We start from the raw sequence: 20,234 nt of genomic DNA on the forward strand, positions 1-20,234 counted from the left end.
TGTGGGAAGGGAATCATTGCTCTCTAGACCCAGTGAGACACTTAGCATTTGTGCTGGCTGTTATTTTTGAGACTACTTGGCTCAGTAAAGGAAGAAAGGAGGCATGAGTAGCCTTATCCAAATGAAATCATGTCCAACTCTTCTCATGTATTCTTGGTTGCTAAGGTCCTTATAGCCTTTGATGATCTTGGTAAAAATATAATGAGCAGATGAAGGTAAGATGATGGATTAGAGGTAGCCACCCAGCTGAATTCTCCCAACATCCCCTTCTAAACAACTTTAAAATAACTCCTTAAATTAAATTTTGGAGATGCACAGCCAACACAAGGTCAGTGAGACATTTTTTCCCCAGTCTAAGACAATTTAGAAGGTTGGCATGACAGGTCTGTAACACTGGGTTGAGAGTTGACCTGGAACACAACAGCAGCAGCAGCTGTTGGCCTTGGAGGTGGCTGCTATTCCAGTGGTGCAGCAATAGCAGCTTTGGAAGCTCTCATGCCAGAGATGGTAAGAGGGTTGGATGATAGGTCAGAAACAGATTACAGGGGACCCTTTGCTGGCATTGGATCCAGTGGCACTGATTGGCAACTCCATTGCTCATACACAGTTCTGGGTCACAGTTTCTGTTCACAGTTCCAGGGTGGAGAAGAACAGTTGTGGTCTGTCACAAGGGATTAAACCACTATTTTCAAGAAAAAGAGAAGCATTAGCAAGGTAGCTGCAGGAAAGCAGGGGGCCTGGTTACAGTTTCAAGGAAGAGAGGAGTCCTAGTGGTTATGGCTGCAGGAGATTAGAGACCCTGATCACAGTTCAAGGGCAAAGAGGAGCGTTAACACATGGGGCTACAGGGGAGCAGAGTAAAGAACAGTGACCATATCTCTCCTCAGATCATACCATTTTGAAAGTACCAAAAACTTGTAGACTGCCAGATCCAGCTTTGAAAATAGTAGCATGAAAAAACCTAAAGCTGGCAGAGTGCCTCCCCACTCCCAGGAGAGCAGAACACAACTTCAATATAATGTTCAAAGTCAAGAAATAGACTGCAAAAATGAGCAAGCAAAAAAGAAATTGACCATAGAAAGCTACTATGGTGTCAGGGAATTCCAAGACATAAACTCAGATGAAGACAACAATGTGAAAGCACTTACAAGCAAAACCTCAAGGAAAAATGTTAATTGGACCCAAGCCCAACCAGAATTCCTAGAAGAGTTGAAGAAAGAAATAAGAGTGGTAGAGGAAACAATAAGAAAAGAAATGAGAATGATGCAAGAAAATTATGAAAAGAGAATTAATAGCTTTATAAGAGGCTCAAAAAACACTGAAGAAATTAATATCTTAAAAAACAGAATTGGCTTAATGGTAAAAGAGGCACAAAAATTCACTGAAGAACAGAACTCCTTAAAAATCAGAATTGAACAAATGGAAAAAGAGGTACAACACTAAAGAAAAATAATTATTTAAAAATTAGACTTGGGCAAGAAGAAGGTTTGGGGGGGGTGGAGCCAAGATGACAGAGTAAAAGCAGTGACCTTCAGGGTAAAAAGTGGTCCTTTAATGAAATAGGGGACTTTCAAGCATTCCTGAGGAAAAGACCAGAGCTGAATAGAAAATGTGACTTTCAAATACAAAACTCAAGTGAAACATGGAAGAGGTAAACAGGAAAGAGAAATCATAAGAGACTCATTAAGGTTGAACTGTTTACATTCCTGCAGGGAAAGATGATATTTGTAACTCATGAGACCTTTGTTGGTATTAGGGTAGTGGGAGGGAAAAAATTATATGTATGTATAGATAGATAGATAGAGGGCACAGGGTGAGCTGAAGATGAAGGGGTAATATCTGGAAAATAAAATTAAGAGGTGAGAGAGGATTACATTGGGAGAAGGAGAAAGGGAGAAGTAGAATGGGGTAAATTATCTCACATGAAACAGACAAGAAAAGCCTTTTACAGTGGAGGGAAAATGGGGGAAGGTGAGAGTCAGTGAGTGAATCTTATTCTCATAGGATTTGGCTTAAGGAGGGAATAACATACACACTCATTTGGGTATGGAAATCTATCTTATCCTACAGGAAAATAAGGGGGGAAGGGGACAAGAGAGCAGGGCGTTGATAAAGGAGAAGGCAGATTAGGGGAGGGGATAATCAGAGCAAACACTTCTGAGGAGGGACAGGGTCAAAAGAGAGAATAGAATAAATGAGGGGGAGGATAGGATGAAGGGAAATATACTTATTTTTTCACAACAGGACTACTATGGAAGTGTTTTGCATGACTATACATCTATAAACTGTAACGAGATGCTTGCCTTTTCAATGAGGGTGGGTGGGGAGGGAGGAAGGGAGAAAATTTGTAACCCAAAGTTTTAAAAACTCATGTTAAAAAAATAAATAAAAATTTTAAAAAAGAAGGTTTGGATAAGAAATGGGGGGAATGATGAAAGAGAGGAAAGATTAAGAAAGGCATTGGTCAGAAGCAAAACAGATTTTTGAGGAGGAACAAGATAAAAAGAGAGAGAGAAGGATAAACAGAAGAAAATAGGTTGGAGGTAAATACAAAGTTAGTAATCATAAATGAATGTGAATGGGATGAGCTCATCCATAAAATGGAAGCAGATAGCAGGATAGAATAAAAACCAGAATCCAGCAATGTATTGTTTACAAGAGATACACCTGAGACATAAAGACACATACAGTGTTAAATCAAAGGATTGGAGCAGAATCTATTATGCTTCAGTGTAGGTAAAAAAAAAAAGGCAGGGTTAACAATCATGATGTCAGAGGAAGCAAAAACAAAAATAAGCCTAATTAAATGAGATAGGGAAACTACATTTTGCTTAAAGGTACCATAGACAATTAAATAATATCTTAAAATTTTAAGAGTAAATTAAAGGCCTCATTTCTCAACTATATAAAGAACTGAGTAAAAAAAAAATAAGAGCCATTTTCCAGTTGATAAATTGTCAAAGGATACAAATAGGGAGTTTTCAGAAAAATAAATCAAAACTGCAGTTATGTGAAAGAATGCTCAAAATCACTATTGATGAGAGAAATGCAGATTGAAACAACTCTGACGTACCACCTCACACATATTAGAAATGACCAATGCTAGATGGGATGAGGGAAAATAGGGAGACTGATAAATTGTTGGTAGAGTTGTGAACTGGTCTAATCATTCTGTAGAACAATTTGGAACTATGCCCAAAGAGCTATAAAACTGCATATCCTTTGACCTAGCAATGCCACTATTAAGTCTATATCCCAAAGAGCAAAGAAAAAGGAAAAGGACCTATATGTACAAAAATATTTATAGTAGCTCTTTATGTGATGGCAAAGAATTGGAAATTAAGGGTATGCTCTTCAACTGGGAAATGGCTGAACAAGTTTTGGCATATGATTGTGATGGAGACCTATAAGAAATGAGGAGGTGAGTGGTTTCAGAAAAAAACAAACAAAACATAGTAATACCTAAAAGAACTGAGGCAAAGTGAAGTGAGGACTGGGAGATCATTGTACACAGTAACCCCAATGTTTCAATGATGATCAACTGTGAAAGGCTTGGCTACTCTGATCAATACAATAATCCAAGACAATTCCAAAGAACTCATAATAAAAATGCTATCTACTTCCAGAGAGAGAAGTGATATAAACTCTGAGTGCAAATTGAAGTATAATTTTCTAACTTTATTTTTCCTGCTTTTTGTGAAATGAATGATATAGAAATGTTTTGCATGATCTCATATGTAAAGAAAAAGAAAATCAAAAGAAAAAATTTTAAAAAGGTATCATGAGCATAATTATGTTCCAATGCACTTGGAGCCCCAAAGCTAAATACACTGAGGGGTAATTCAGCACATTCTGTACAAGATCTCATTTGAGAAATGAGAAGATCTTCATGGCCCTTTAGTCTTTCACCTCCCTCCCTTGAGAGATGATGAAACAAGTTCTAAATTATACAGTAGCAATAAAAATGCTCATCTAATTCATATTATGTGTTCCTTACCTCGATGAGAAGACTAGTACACAGACTGATAGATACTCCAACCACAGAACAGTAGGAGAACGTGAAATAGGAAAAAAAAAAAAAACGCTTTCTAGAGGATGAAGTAGGAGAGAATGTTGCTTTAAGCTATAATTTTCCCCCATTATTCCAAACATGCCCAGGGTTGCATTTAGACAGCAGGAACAGACACTAATGTAAGCTGCCCTCAATTTTGTTGGCAACCCTCTCAGGTTTTTACATTTCCATTATCCAGTTGGCAGTATAAAAAATGTGAGCCTCCCGACCCATGCAAAGCTCTGCTCCTGGGCTAACAAAGTATCTGAATATAGTTATGATATTGTTGTGAGACTTTGAAATAAGTTAGCTATTACATACGATGAATCCAAGTGCTAGTGGAAGTCCTGAACTCCTTTTAGGAATAGGTGATTTCTTTCTATCTATAATCGAGCAATTCTATCTTTGGAGCCATGAACTACTCAATAAATTGAATAAAAGGTGTCATAAAGAGTACCCTAAATATAAAGGGTGCCATACAGGGAATCATAAATGACTTTTGTTGAAAATGTGCAAAAGAGAAGTCCTTTTCTTCACTTTTGGTAGGAAAAAAATGATCTGTCCCTCTAAATATTTCTCCCCCAACTCTGTTATACTCTGTCAAATAGAATAACTGCAATTTGGAAATACATGGATAATTGAAATAAGCAATAAGGAAAAATGTTAAGGTGACAAAAGAGCTGAATAGAAAATAACTAAAAAAGTCAGACTCTAGTGACAGCAACAAATTAACTCCTAAATGATACTATAATAAAGACATGTTACAGAGCACTTCAGAAGTCTACTATAGATATGTCCTAAAATATCTCTAGAAGTCATTGAGGGCATCTTTTGGGTTTCAGACTTACATTGCATGGCACTTTCCCTCTCTTTTTCTATATCTACTAGTTGATACAGTAGATAGTGAGCTGGGCCTGGAGCCAGGAAGATCTGTACTATATACATATATACATAGACCCACAAATACATATATACTCACATGAATGTCATATATATATATAATGTATATATGTACACATGTGTCTTTATTAATATATGTGCATCTATATGTACGCATATACAGAAGCGTGAATATGTACATTTTTGTATGTGTGGTGGGGCAGCAGATGGCACTATAGATAGTGTGCTGGGCCTGAATTCAGGAAGACTTGAGTTCAAATCCAGCCTCAGGTACTTACCAGCTGTATCACCCTAGGCAAGCCACTTAACCTCTTTTTGCCTCAGTTTTCTCAACTTTAAAATGAGGATAATAGTAACACCTACTTCCTAGGGTTGTTGTGAGAATCAAATGAGATAATTATAAAGTACTTCCTGTAGTGTCTAGCATATAATTATTATTATTTATACATTGATTAATCAAAAAATTCTAAAACTTGGTAAGTACATTATTTTTGTATATGTTACAGCTGAGTTTTTTCTCTGGTGATAGGGGTCTCGCACTATAAAGACTAGTAGTGAAACTAGTAGGACAAATAGGAAAAATTGGTTCCCTGCAGCTGGAGATTGCAGCTGGGGACTGAAATGCCTTAAGGGGTAGGTGTGTTGAGATTTGCCATGCCCTGTGCTTCTGGTGTAACATTCTTGATCAACTCTTTAGAGGTAAAGCAGGAAGAAGTAAAAATAATACTGCATTTGGAGTCAGTGGATCTAGTTGGAAATCCTAACTCTTTCTCTTACTGTTTGTTTGACCCAGAGAATTGCAACGTTCAACTTTACAAGAAGCAGCGTTTCTGTTGCAGGGCCCCTGACCAAGGCGCATAGGCAACCATCAGCTTGGGATCTGGAACTTTCTGACTAATAGGCAAAAAAGTTCTGTTTTTGTTTTGGCAAAACATCCTTGATGGAACTTCTAAAGAAATATTTGCTTTTGACAAAAGGTCAAGCTCATACTTGTTCTAAGCCATAATCCATTTTAACCTAATAACCATGTCTCCATGGCAGACTCCATCAGTTTCTGCTAGTTATCAGGTTTGTAACCTCAGAGCCATCTTTCACTCTTCCCTCTGACTCACACCCACATTCTCATGAGTCCACATGCCAATTCTAACACCACAATTTTTCTTACATCTATCTGCTTCTTTCCATTTACATGGCCTCAACCTTAGTTCAGGCCCTCATCATCTCTTCTTTAACTAATAAAATGGCCTCCTATTGGTCCCCTCCTTCTATAGATTCCCTCTACCCAGCTACCAAAACAACCTTCCGGAAATCCATTCTGACCATGTTTCTGTCCATGTTTCATATTATTTCCCTTCATGTTCTCTACAATCCAGACAATCTGGAATTGATCTTGGAAGTGATAAGATGCTACTGGCTTTTTTTGAATAAGGGATGGCATGGTTAGATCTGTGCTTTAGGAAGATCAATTTGACAGCTATGCTAAGCCCTTTACAGATATCTCCTTTGACCCTCACAACAATCCTGTGAGAGAAGTGCTATTATTATCACTATTTTACATTTTAGGAAACTGAGGCAAACAGATTAAATGATTTGCCCAGGGACCCACAGCTAGCAAGTGTCTGAGGCCAGATTTGAATTTGAGTCTTTCTCACTGTGGTCTGTTTGGTCTTTCCACTCTACCACCTAGTTTTCCAGATGGTTAATAGAGTAATAGTTAACATTTATATAATGCTTGTTGTGTTCTAAGTACTGAACTAAGTACTTTACAAGTATTATTTCATTTGTTGTTCAGTCACTTTACTCATGTCCAACTCTTTCTGATCCCCTTTGAGGTTTTCTTGGCAAAGATACTGGAGTGGTTTGCCATTTCCTTCTCTAGTTCATTTTCTAGTTTCATTGCCCTGAGGCAAGCAGGGTTAAATGACTTGTCTAGGGTCGTGCAGCTAATTAGTGTCTGAGGCTGGATTTGAACTTAGAAAAATAAATCTTCCTGACTCCAGGCCCAGCACTCTAGCCAGTGAGTCACCTAGCTGCCCAGGAAGTAGGTGTTATTATCATCCCCATTTTTCAGATGAAGAAACAGAAGCAAACAAGGGTTAAGTGGCTTGGCCAGGTAAACATAGCTAGTGAGTATCTGAGGCTAGATTTGAGCTCAGGCCTTCCCGACTCCAGGTCCAGAGCTCTATCCACAGTGCCGTCTAGCTGCATACACACACACACACACACACACACACACACACACACACGTATGTATATGTGTATGTATTTATACATACAGATGCATATACCCAATATGTATATATACATACACATATATACATGTATATATATACACATATCCATTTATATATTTGTGAGTCTGTGTGTACATATAAATATATGTATGTATATATATATATGTACATACATACATACATACACACATTAAGAGGCTAGGAAGAGACAGATCATATGCCAGGAAGAATTAATCAATATTATGTATCAACAAGTAGTGGGAAAATATTATATGATATACCAAAATGTAAAGGAAAAATGGCTTAAATTTAAAAATAACTTATCCTTTAAAATTAATCAAAGTCTTATAGGGAAAAGGAGAATGTTAATAACTTCCAAGAATTTCTGTTGAGAATATCAGACCTAGTCTGAGAGAATTTGAAGACCAGAGTAGAACGAGGGAAACAAACATTTACTAAGCACCTACTATGTGCCAGATATATATGTAAAGTATTTTACAATTATTATCTCATTTGATTCTCAAGACAAACCTTTTAAGGTAGGTACTATTGTTATCTCCATTTTACTGTTGATGAAACTGAGGCAGTTAAGTGACTTCCCCAGGGTCATACTGCTAGTAAGTGTCTGAGGTTGTTTTTAACTCAGGTCCAGGCATATCACTTTATTCACTGCACCTGCCCCTTTGTAGATGAAGGACACTCAAGAAAAGGAAATGTATTTGCACGATATGAAAGAGTAAGATGCTAGAATGTAAAATGTATAATGGAGAGTAATATTAAACAATCCTGGAAAAGTAGATTGGAACTAGATTGTAAAGGACATTAAAAATCCAAATAGCATAGTAGGTATGTATTTTTTCCTAGGGACAAAAAAGGAACCATTGGCGATATTAAGTGGCACAGTGGCCTGGTAGTACTTGTGTTTTAGGATCATAAATTGTATATAATCTCAGTCAGGAGCTTCATTCTGAGAGTCAGAAAATCCATGCAACATCCTTCTTAATTTCCAATTGCTAAACTCCTAGCCAATGCCCTTTTAGGAGCATCCCACAAACTTTTGAGTTTTGGGGGTTTGAATTCCCCTGTTTCTTGATCATAAATCTCATTTAGTCTTCCATGCAAATGAATGACATGGAAAAAAGGCAGAGGAAGAAAATTAAGCATAGGGGCTAAGGTCATTTTGCCTCTTTGCTTAGCATCCTGCCCTTTCGTAAGTTCATATAGTCAGTACGAAGATAGTTGTATACTCATGTCAATGAGTTAGCTAGATAGAGGTGATTTTAATTTGGCAGGAGATAGTATTAGGCAAACTTTAGGAAATGTTTGAATGAGGAGTTAACAGACTCTTTGGGAGGTATGAAAACATGATTGAGTTTGCCTCTTTGCTGGAACAACACCTCTGCAATGACCTCTACTAACTTCTTCCTTTGCTCCTGGAGACCATGCACAATTTGAAAGATATAATGGGGGACAAGTATTATTACATTTCAGGCCTTGGCATCAACTGTCAAAGGTTGAATGCATTTACCACTTGTTACTATAACCTATTCTCTACTTACTTTTCAGAGATTTTAGCAAAGGTTGTAGGGACTTGGAGATAAACCAAGCAAAGTCTGAGGAGGCCCTTTACTTTAATTTCCTGAGAACCAGAGTCAGAAGACAATAGAAGACAGCCTTTAAGACATGATTTTGCCATTGTGAGTACCTGATCATGCCCTTAGAGATGGTTAATGTAGTTGCAACTTTTCAGCATTTGATTCCTGAAGTCCTGATAGATCTGCTGAATTAATAAGTTGCAGCTTAGCTGGAAGCCTTTGTATGGCCTTTGTTCCATATCCCTGTCTTCCTCTTCCCTAGAGTAAATGTGAACACATGCCCCAGTTTGTGAAGCACTTAACTTATTTGCTCCAATACGGATTACATTACAGATTCGAGAAGTTGGTTTCCCACAAATGCTAGTGAACCTTCTTGGAGTTTGTGATGGGTCCAACATGAGTACAAATGGTGGAATGAGCTATACTGGCTTTCACCAATAGAAATGAAGGTCCCACTGTCACTAAATGTGATTTTCAAGAAGCTGACAACTGATTCTGGAGTTCTTGAGACTAATTTAACATGAACAATATTTACTGAAAAGGGACATATTATATGTGTGGGAATCTAAGCAGGAAGGGGTCATCTTTTCCCTAAGGAGAGAGTTTATAATGTTACCTTTTTTACACTATCCCTACCTTGAAAGTTCACGGTAGAGACATGCATCAGGGATGTCTCCTGGGAGAATACTGATTAAGAATAGAGAATTTTAAAGAGAAAGGAAGCAATGCCATTCCTTGTTTGGATGATATTTCTGCTACTTGACTTTGGCAGAGAGTAGAGGTTCTTAACATTGAGTCTATGGACTTTCAAGGTGTCTATACATAGAAAGGGGTGGTCTGTGAACTTAAATAACCCTTGTATTTCAGTATAATTTATTTCTTTTGTAATTCCTTGACTTTCATTCTATTTATTTAAAAATGTTATTCTCAGAAGGAGTCCACAAACTTTATCAGACTGCTGAAAGGGTCCATGACCCACAAAAATGTAAAAAAAAAAAAACAAAACCCTTGGTATAAAAGGAATTATACATTGATGCAATGGATGCTCTTCAACAGCAAGGGTTCCCTAGATACCTGGTGATACAACTTGGAAAAAGCAGGGGATTCAGTAAAAATCTTAATGGGTCATAAAAATTAACTCGACCTCAAGGAAGTCTACCTCTAATCAGGTTGCCTTGCCCAAAGGACATTTTTTTTCATGATTTTTCGAACGGTAGTAATAGCTAGCATTTATATAGTGATTTAAAGCTTGCAAAAAGTTTTATGTATGTTATCTCATTTAATTAAAACAAAAAACTAAAAACTTTTCTGATGTACTAAGCCAAAGTTTGAAACCCAGATGGACTCAATATTTAACCATGGGATATGATATGTCCTACAAACATCAAGAGGGGCAGCTAGATGACTCAGCGTACAGAGTACTGGCCTTGGAGTCAGGACAATCTGAGTTCAAATTTGGTCTCAAACATTAGCTATGTGATCTTAGGCAAGTCACTTTAACCCTGTTTGCCTAGGATACACTTATGTGGCTCACTAGAGAGAGTGCTAAACCTAGAGTTAGGAACACTTTAGTTCAAATCTGGTCTCAGACATTAGCTGTGTGACCTTGGGCAAATCACTTAAATCTGCTTGCCCAAGAGGCAACTAGGTATGGATACAGTGCTAAGCTTAGAGTTAAGAAGATCTGAGTTCAAATCTAGTTTCAGAAGTTTACTAGCTGTGTGACCCTGGGCAAGTCCCTTAACCTCTACCTTAATCCATTGGAGAAGGATGAATGACTCCAGTATCTTTGCCAAGAAAACTCCATGGATGGTATGGTCTATGGGGTCACAAAAAGTTAGACATGGATGACATGACTGGATAATAATGCAAACATAAAGAAAAACAAAACAGCTACCCCTTATTTAGCACTTTAGTGTTTGCAAAGAACTTTTACATATATTCACTCATTTCAGATTAACAACAACCCTGTGATGGGTTGCCATTTTACAGATGATCAAATTGAGGCTGAGAGAGGTTTAGTACTTGGCCCAAGGTCACATAGTCTGAGACGTCTCAAACTGAGGTTTTCCTGGACTCCAATTTCAGAACTCTATCCACTATACCATCTAGCTGCCAAGAAAGAGGGGATTTCCCTGATATTTTACCCCTGACAGTGGGTTTTAGTTCCAATATACTGTAGAGATACTTTACAGGCTCATCTTGGGATTTGTTAGCTAGACACCCTGGGAAAATAGTGAATTAGACTTGAACTTGGTGATATTATTGTAGTGGTGCCTGGTCATGAGACAGCTTATTTATAAAAGGCTATGACTAATATCAACATACCAAATGATCTTTACAAAAGCCACAGGGTCTTTTATAGGTATTGACAGTACTTCCCTAACCATAGTTTTGAGTGGAATTTTATGACAGCTAGATCCTGATTAGTGATAATAATAGAAGCTTATGAAGGTTCACAATGTTCAGATTCACACTGCCTATTTCTATTGGGCTAGAGTCAGTGACAATATTTAACATATAATTATAACTTTGAATAGTATAAATTCAAATAATGCAACCTATTTGTGGGATTCATTATTCTCACTAATTGGGACCTAGCTTTATATAATGTAGAGGATTTATTCTTGTTGGGAGAATCCTGACATCTTTATAGTTGTGGACCCATTTCTTCCAAATGTGCCACCTGACTGAACTCTGAATTCAAGTCTTTGGTGTGGTATTTTTTTTAAGATGTCCATATACAAATGTTTCCTGTGTAGATTTTTTTTTTTAAATGGAGGCTTCCAGTTTGTCACCAGGTGCTTGCAACAGAGTTGTAAGTATTTCTCACCATTGCTTACTGCCTCCAGGCTAACGGGCATGATGGAGCAAGAAAAGTGGGGTATTGAGCAATAGATGTATTGCAATTCAGCACAATTGTAGCAGAACTGGTTGGTTTCCTTTCAGGAATCAAGAAGCCTGCCACAGGACCTCAGAGATCATGTGTGGCTTAAGGATATACATATATCTTCTGATAAGTAGACCCTCCCAGTACACATGACCATTTATCATTATCCAAATTATTTACCTTCTCTTAGCCTGAATTTTTTTTTCATTTGCAAAGTGGATATAATCATGCTAGGGTCCTTTATCTTCCTCACAGGGTTATGAGGTTAATATGAGATAATGTCTATAAAGTGCATTACAAACTTTGAAACACTATATAAACAGCAGTGTTTTTTTTGCTAGAAACAGATTTAGATCAGGCAGGCACCTCAAGAGATCATCAAGTCTTCCCTTTTTATTTTGGGGAAACAATTATTGTTTTAATTATTGTTATTTAATTATTATTATTATTATAATTATATTATTGTTGGGGAAACAGGCCCAGGGGGATAAAGCTACTTTCCCAAGATCACAAGGTCAAAAGTGGGATTTGAACCCAGTTCTTCTGCTTCCAGAGCCAAAGCTCTGATTATTATTGTGATCTAGGAACTGGGTGGATCCACCCAATGAGTACTTAATGTAGATTATCTCAAATCAGAGCATCCCTCTAAATTCTTCCACAATAGCAGTAGGAGTGCCTTGGCACTGTGTGGGGGTAGGTTTGAAGAATAAATAACATATAGGAGGAAAGCAGGTGTTGCCAACAGCAACGAGGACAGTGGAATTATTTAATTTGTTCAATTAAATATAGGTCAGAGAATCATGACTTGCATTCCCTCCCAAATTTTTTTTTTTTTTTCGGTAAGGCAATCAGGCTTAAGTGACTTGCCCAGAGTCACACAGCTAGTAAGTGTCAAGTGTCTGAGGCTGGATTTGAACTCAGGTTCTTCTGACTCCAAGGCCAGAGTTCTATCCACTGTGCTACCTAGCTGCCCCCCTCCCAAATTTTTTTTTAAAAATCACTTAGAATGTAGCTAAATTTTAAATTAGATATGCAATGAGTATATATGTGACCATTTGGGCTATCTAAATAATAGAAAAAACATTTAAACTGGCACACTTGCTTCAAATTGAGGTTGTTCAGTCATGTCTGACTCTTCATGACTTTTTTTAGAATTTTCATGGCAAAGATACTGGAGTGGTTTGCCATTTCCTTTTCCAGCTCATTTTATGCATAAGGAAACTGAGGCAAACATAGTTAAGTCACTTGCCCAGGGTCACACGGCTAGTAAATATCTAAGGCCAGATTTGAACTCAGGAAGATGAGTCTTCTAGACTCCAAGCCTGGTGCTCTGTCCACTTTATCACCTAACTGCCCCTGATATGAGAGAGGAAACTAGTCAGGTGCAATGTTTTTGTCTGTTTTTAAAATGCAGCACTCATTGGAAATAATGGAGTGGCATCCTATCTTACTGTAAAGAAACTCTCACTTACCCTTTCATATATTTGCCAAAGAAAAATAGTTTACCATTGTGTAAACACAAACCAGTATACTTTAGTTTGGTCTTTAAAAGGGAAGGGGACAGGTATATGTTTAAAGGCAAGTTAATGAATGATCTTATCTTGGTAGTTTTTGACTCCTCTGTTTGAAACAAGTCTTAGGATCTAGAAATCAACTAAAAAACACCCTAATTTTGCAAGAGGAAATGAAAGATTTTACAGGGGTAGAGGCTACCCAAGTTCACGAATGTTTCAAGGAATAGAGCCATGTCTGATTCCAGATATTTTGGCACCAACTCTGCTCCGCTTTCTTCTGAAAGCTGTTACTCTTAAACATGCCCTGCATCCACAAAGCAAGGTAACTTTCACTAAAAAATAGGCCCAAATCAAATGGACAGTGTGTACTGTTTTCTGGGTCTTTTAATGCAGGATAATCACTGTTGGGAGAGGTCCTTGTGCCTGTCTTACAACTAGGAGGTACATTGACATTTAGGCATGTAGGGCATATAATAATGCAAGTCTGTGATGAGACAACCAGATGGGTTGTCACCACAACCCAACCCATCTATAACTTAGATGTTTTAAGCAATTGACTGAGGCTGAGAAACATTAAGGAACTCATCCATAATCATACAGAACTAAGTATCAGTGGCAGGATTTGAACCTGGCTCTGCCTTACTGATTTCTGTCCACTACATACATTGACTTTCATGGCATAGAATGTATTTTAATAGATATTTCTAGACCTGATAACTAATTTACAATTAATCATTTCATTGGTGATTGATTGATTTATTGATCCAGTCAAGACTGTGATCACTGCATCTCAGGCAATCGTTAGTCGTGTGGACTTTGATTTTGCCACTAGACACAGATGACTGCAGAAGAGAGTGAGGCTGACAACTTTGCACAATTCTACCTCACTTAAATCCAATTCACATGCAAGTCAAGATATAACCCTATGAACACATTGATCCTCTTCAGAGAACAAAGAATGAACAACAAGAAGAAGAAGGAATAGAATGGTTCTCAGCTATTGATTATAGTATTTGAGAACAATAAACCAAACACATCATTCTTGGGTAGAAAAAAGAATTTATGTGACATAGTAGTTTTAGAAAAGAAAGTGATTATTTAGTTAAAAAACCCCAACAAAATCAATAGTCTAAATGATTATGATAAGCATTGTATGCAACTCTGTATATATTTAACACTACATTTTTTAATCCCACTAAGCAAGAGTGATAGCTTACCCTTTCCATATTCCTCATCAATTTTAGCCACACAGGACAGATGGGTTTGCTTTTCCTGAGGAACAGTTCCTGGTAATGGAATATTAGAAATAGTGGCTGTTGGCGTCATTACTTTTACATCATTCCTTTCCAGTGAATCTTCTGAAAGTTGAGTGCTGGGATACATGCTTTGTGGCTCTGAAATAAGATTACATGTTTGTGAAATTAAAATGTGTGCAGCATTTTGGTTGCTGTTCAGTTGTTTCCAACTCTTTGTGACCTCTTTTGGGGTTTTCTTGGCAAAGATACTGGAATGGTTTGCCAAGTCCTCCAGATCATTTTATGAATGAGGAAACTGAGGCAAACAGGGTTTAGTTACTTGCCCAGGGTCACATAGTCCATAAGTGTCTGAGGCTCGATTTGAACTCAGGAAGATGAGTCTTTCTGACTCCAGGCCTGCACTCTATTCACTGAGTTACCTAGGTGCCCTGTGCAGAATTAGAGTAATAATAATAATAATGATAATAGTAACTAATATTATGTAGCACTCAAAGGTTTGCAAACTTTATAAAGTTCTGGTCTCCTAGAAATGAAATTGTGGATTCTTTAAAACTTATGTTTAATTTTAAACCTTACATTTTCTACAACAGGAAAACTTGTGAACATTTTTAATTTGGTTAAGTATGTATTATATAGAAAAATTTATTTTTAATAATGCAAATAGAACTGGAACTAGGGTGGTAGGAACTGGGGATTTGTGCAGGGTATCTCATTTAGAGGTCACTAAATTTAATGGCTGCTGGAAGCACTTGCAAAGGTCTTTCAGCCACATGAACACAGCAAAACTTAATATCCAATTAGGAACAATACTCATTTAAAATAGAAAGCTACCAGGTTGTAAACTAGGGGCAACTCTTCTTGGAGTTTCTGCTTCCATTTCCATTAAGAGGTGTTAATGCATCCCCACACATCCAAGAAGCGCTTTGTTCTGTTTGACCTAGGCGTGATTTATGGTGATTCCCATTGGAGCAAAAATTCCTAGTTAGATGTCTCATGTAAAGTTATGAAAAATCTTCACCAATCTCAGTGCATTTTATAGTTACAACATTTTTCTAAATATTTTCATAGAAATCATTGAGACAGTGACAATTCCCACCCATACTCACACAGTGAGTTGGACATGTGATGACCTTTCTGCAAAATTTTCTAAGTAACAATCAGAATAAATGGTGCTTTGCTTCCCTGACTTCAGGAGCTACTTCATTTGGTACAATTCACCAATTTGGTTAGAAAGTGAGCTATGTGATAACCCTAGAAATGCCCTATTTTATCCTTGTTCAAGGTGATATCAACAGAGTCGGTTCTCAGTAAGATCAGGTGGAAGACAAGATTTCCCAGGTCCCATGCTCCAAAAATTCTTATTAAAAGGTAAGTTAGGATCAATCTGGACAGCCCAGTGGGAAAGAAAGCTGAATACAGAGTTAAGAGACCTGGGTTCACATCCTTGCTCTGACATGTGTGATGTATTCTACCTTGGTTGTATATTTTACCTCTATGAACTGAGTTATCCCATTTGCAAAATGTGGATAATTATGCTTGTGCTACCTCTTTCATTAGTTTATGGTGAAGAAAATATCCTATAAATCTTAAAGTGCTATATAAACTTGGTCACTGTTAAATTGGATCTATTCTTCTTGGACAGCTTTTCACAAAACTGAGCCCCAGAACCCTTCAGGGGCAGCTAGGTGGCACAGTAGATAGAATGCTGGGCCTGAGGTGAGGAAGTTGGTGTCGTTTAGTCATTTTAGTCACTTCTGATGCTTTGAGACCCTGTGTGGTGTTTTCTTGGCAAAGATATTGGAGTGGGTTTCCCATTTCCTTCTCCAGTGTTTTTTACAGATGAGGAAATTGAGACAAAGAGCATTCAGTGATTTGCCTAGATTTTGTCATACAGTTAGCAAGTATCTGAGGCTGAGTTTGAACTCCTGAAGGTAAGTCTTCCTGATTCTAAGCCCAGTGCTCTTTCCATAGCTCTGTCTAGCTGCCCTAGAAGACTCCTAAGTTCAGATGTGGTCTCTGACACTTACTAGCTGTTTGACCCTGGGCAAGTTACTTAACTCTGTTCGCCTCAGTTTCCTCATCTGTAAAATGAGTTGGAGAAGGAAATGGCAAACCACTCCAGTATCTTTGCCAAGAAAACCCCAAATGGGGTCACAAAGAGTGTGACAGAACTGAAAACAACTGAACAACAACATAACAACAAAAAGCCCAGACACTGTGCGGAGAAGGATGAGACATCATTTGCAGATCTGACACAGGAATGAACAATTATGGCCAATATCATCCCCAAAGAAAAACATAAATAAAACCAAGTTTCTATATAGTTAGAAAAGTTAGCCTCACTGTTTTTCCTTCCATTTCTTTTGACGTGTAGAAGTTGTACTGCAGAATAAAAGTAAACTGAAGAATGATCTCATAAAATTTGAGAGGAAGGAAGAAGTGATCCTGTAGGCCCCAGATTTCAGATATGTATCATCATATGATGGTTGGCAGTTTTTGTGATATCTTGTGTTTTTATATCATGATTATTTTTTTGAAGAAAAAAAAAACAGGTAAGGAAAACTAGTCAATACAATGATTCCTTCTGATGGCGCCTACAACATTTTGACTAATTGTCTCCAGCCTCTCTGATGAAAGAGATACATTTTCTCATTTCTTTTCCAGAACAGAGATTAACTATAATTATACAATGATCAATTTGGTTTTTCATATTCCTTTAATTTACATTATTTTAATTGCTGTGCCTATTGTTTTCTTGGTTCTTCTTACTTCATTCTGTATCACTTTATATAGGTCACTCTGACTGGTAGGTTTTTGAGGTAGGATTTACATTCAGTCTTCCTGACTCCAAATCCAGTGCTCTTTCTGTATTTCCAGGCCCCCAGTCCAAGCAGAAATTCAACCTTTTTTGTATTACTGTGTTTTCACCTTAGTTTCCTCATCTGTAAAATGGAGGTGATAATACTGTTTTCATAGAATCTTAGTTCTAGAGTCTTAACGGACACCAGAGGTCATCTGGTCCCTCTCATTTTTCTGATGGGGGTGGTGAGGCTCGGGTGACTTGCCCAAGATCTTGCAGGTAATAAGAATTAGTGAGGATATTTAAACCCAGTTCCTCTGATTCTATAGCCAGTGGTCTTTCCACTGTACCATGCTGCCTCAAAGTTGCTACAAGATAAACAATTTATAAAACATAGCACACGTACACTGTATGTGTATGTATAAACATATATATGTATATAAATATATATATATGCACCTATATCTGTGTATCTATTTATAGGTATACTTATATCTATGTTTACATATTTCTATATTAATAATAATAATGCTCATTATTATGGCTGGGCCCTTTCAGAATAAATAATTAATTCCCTGAAGTGGTAGAATTATTCAAATTTACATGCGTGTTTCTACTGGACTGGAACCAATTGCCGTATTTTATATAAATATAAACTTCAAATAGTGCAAATTTGAATACATGCAACCACTTCGGGGGATTAATTATTTGCAGTTGTTGTTGTTGTTTGTCCTTTGTTTTCGAAGAGGACCATGGCATCAGGTGATGCCAGGACTTGCAAGTGAATTGGATTTCAGTGAGGGAAGTCTGTGCAGTCACCAGCCTCACTGTCTCCTCCAGAGCCATCTGGGTCCAGTGGCCAGATATAGATCAAGATGACTAGAGATGTCCCTGGATGCAGTGGGAGACCTTGACCTTTTTAAGGTAAGGTCTTTCCTGGGTCTCAATTTGACTGAGACAAAGCCCATTCAGTAGTTAAGGATAGGTAAGAAATGAGACAAAGAATGGCCTCTTTTACCTAGTTAAAAAATTCAATCTGGGAGGGGAAAACCCTCAGGGTTTCTGGCCCAAACAGGAACAATTGCTATTTATTCGCAGTAATTGGGATCTGACTGTATTATTAATATGTGAGGTTTAGATGTCATGATAAAATGTTTTTTAAATGAACTAAGAGTAAGATTGAATAGAAGAGTCTATAAAGTGCATGTGAAACTAACATCAAAAGAGCCTCTCACATGTAGCATAATGCATAATTCATTTAGATGTTGACTTTAGGTCTTTGAAAGAATTTTGATGATTATCTGTTATGAGCTGAGGTTCTCTGTTAAATAATTTTCATCTCCCAGTAATTCACTGATGCTTTCAAATGGATGCATTAATTCAGTTAACCTCCAGCTCTATTTTTCATGTTAATTTTCTCATTATCATTGCTCTGTTGGAATCAAAAGTGAAATTCTCAAGCATCAGAAAGCAATGTGTGTGCATGTAAATACACACATGTTACATACACATATTACATATATATTCATATATATGTATACATACACAAGCACCAAGTGGGATAACTCGTATTATCCAACAGCTAACCTTTTATTTATGCCTTTTTACATCACAATAACTTTCCCTTATGTCCCCCCTTCCCCCATGCCATTCATTTAAGCAGAACTCAATCAACAACCTATCTGTGTCTAGTAGTGTATGTAACATTTCACATTAATAGTGTCCTGTCACCTTCCTGGGAAGAGGGCCGTCACTTCCTCCTCTTATCTACGGGGTCAAAGTTGGTTTCTGCAAGCAATCTGAGACTTGCTCATGATAATATTCCTTGTAGGCTCGTGAAGTAATACTTACATTACAGTGGTGTCAAACTCACATAGAAGCAGATGCCTGCGGGCACCATTTTGACTTAGAAAACCACAAATTAACATTATTTTGTATTGTATTTTTATTTCTTTTGTTAATCATTTCCCAATTACATTTTAATGTGGTTCTGGCCCATTCTCCATTTGGAAGTTTTGTTGGCTCCTTGCCTTTTTGGGGTGGTAAGGATACAGTGTAATCTCTGGGTTACAATATACTGGTTCACAAGAGGCATTCTCTAATTTGGAAGTGCATAGTAACTGGTATTTATAAAGAGCTTTAAGGTTTGCAAAGTACTTCACAAATGTTGTCTCATTTGCCTCTCAACAACCCTATGAGGTAGGTACCATTTTTGTATCTGTATTAAAGATGAGGAAACTAAGACAGATAGCACTTAAATGACTTGACCAGGGTCACATAGCTAGTTAAGTGTCTGAGATGAGATTGAACTCAAATATTTCTGATTTCATGCCCAGCACTCTATCTGCTGTGCTATATAGCTGCTTCTAAATCCATTATGACAGTCCACTTGTTCATCCCTTCTTAAACCTGTCTTATATTTGTAATGATAGTTAGATGACTCAGTGGATACAGCGCTGGGCCTGGAATCAGAAAGACCTGAGTTCAAATATGTCCTTACACATTTACTAGCTGTGTGACCCTGAGCAAGTTATTTAACCTCTGTTTGCCTTAATCCACTGGAGAAGGAAATGGCAAACCACTCCAGTATGTTTGGCAAAAAAGTGAAAAACAAAAAACAAAAAACAAAAAAAAACAAAAAAACCAAACCCTGTGGACAGCATTTGTGTGCTATGGTCCATGAAGTATCAAACACGATTAATGAACTGAACAACAACAAAAATATGTATATAAAACATCCCAAAAGTTACAGCTTTAATAGCTTAAAGCATTTATCTTAATGGCTTATTTTGAGTGAATGGCTTAATTTAATAACAAAAGATTTATTTTAAGCATTAGTAGTTTAAAACTTCACTAAGGCTATTGTGACACCCTATATATATATGTGTGTATATATATATATATAAATGTATATAAAGAAAATCATTGCAGGAAACACACATAGAATTAATTGCTGTTATCAAGATAGTTATTCACAAAAACATAAATGCAAAG

Source organism: Vombatus ursinus, unplaced genomic scaffold, assembly GCF_900497805.2.
Source record: "Vombatus ursinus unplaced genomic scaffold, bare-nosed wombat genome assembly UNPS02014807.1, whole genome shotgun sequence".
NCBI classification, from domain to species: domain Eukaryota; kingdom Metazoa; phylum Chordata; class Mammalia; order Diprotodontia; family Vombatidae; genus Vombatus; species Vombatus ursinus.